This window comes from Nematolebias whitei, chromosome 19 (assembly GCF_014905685.2).
Source record: "Nematolebias whitei isolate Nwh7 chromosome 19, NemWhi1, whole genome shotgun sequence".
Taxonomy (NCBI): domain Eukaryota; kingdom Metazoa; phylum Chordata; class Actinopteri; order Cyprinodontiformes; family Rivulidae; genus Nematolebias; species Nematolebias whitei.
The window spans coordinates 25,329,077-25,329,329 of NC_056516.1; the positions used below are offsets into that span (position 1 = coordinate 25,329,077).

Here is a 253-nt window from a genome sequence, read left to right on the forward strand (position 1 = left end):
AAGCAACAAAATGCCAGCTAAAAGCAACAAAATGCCAGCTAAAAGCAGCAAAATGCCAGCTAAAAACAACTACAGGATAACTAAAAGCAACAAAATGTTAGCTAAAAGCAATTAAAGGATAACTTAAAGCAACAAAATGCCAGCTAAAAGCAACAAAATGCCATCTAAAAGCAACAAAATGCCAGCTAAAAGCAACAAAATGCCAGCTAAAAGCAACAAAATGCCAGCTAAAAGCAACTACAGGATAACTAAA

The 253-nt window shown here is 34.8% G+C and overlaps 1 protein-coding gene across 1 annotated transcript in view; it reads left to right on the forward strand.

Annotated features, from left to right (window-relative positions):
- pip4p2 (phosphatidylinositol-4,5-bisphosphate 4-phosphatase 2) overlaps positions 1 to 253 on the forward strand; it is a 10,844-nt gene that overhangs the window by 3,963 nt on the left and 6,628 nt on the right. The gene's annotated exons all lie outside the window — the stretch shown is intronic.